This window comes from Cebus imitator, unplaced genomic scaffold, assembly GCF_001604975.1.
Source record: "Cebus imitator isolate Cc_AM_T3 unplaced genomic scaffold, Cebus_imitator-1.0 Scaffold503, whole genome shotgun sequence".
Taxonomy (NCBI): domain Eukaryota; kingdom Metazoa; phylum Chordata; class Mammalia; order Primates; family Cebidae; genus Cebus; species Cebus imitator.
Window position 1 is genome coordinate 809,894 of NW_016107818.1, and position 630 is coordinate 810,523.

Below are 630 nucleotides of genomic sequence, written 5' to 3' on the forward strand. Positions count from 1 at the left end.
TGATTTTTTGTATTTTTAGTAGAGACGGGGTTTCACCATGTTGACCAGGATGGTCTCAATCTCTTGACCTTGTGATCCACCCGCCTCGGCCTCCCAAAGTGCTGGGATTACAGGCGTGAGCCGCCGCGCCCGGCCCGAGAAGGGGTTCTTATCCCTGACAGAGGTAATGCCTGCTACTGTGTTGTTTCCCTATTGGCTAGGGTTGGACTGCACAGTCTAAGCTAATTCCAACTGGCTATTTTAAAGGGAGAAGTTTGGTGGAAAGCACAGTTACAAAACAAATAAGGTGACTTGGGTCAGAGCAGGTGACCAGGGGTGAGTCAGGGAGGAGTAGATGATGAGGGGAACAGCTGTGAACTACTGATTAGAACTGGTGAAAAAGGTTGTTTACTGAAATGAAGAGGAGGTTAAATTTTTAAATGGAGGATGATGAACCGAACAGTGACACTGATTCTTTGAAATTTAGAACTCATTGTATCCAACAAATTTGTCTAAAAAAATTACAACATTAGTGGATCTATGTCATTACTATTATAATATGATTACAAAACAGTAAAAATATTGCATCTTTGGGTAAATGAACCGTTAAAAGCCCATCAATTTTTAATTCTTGTTGTCAATGTTTTTGTT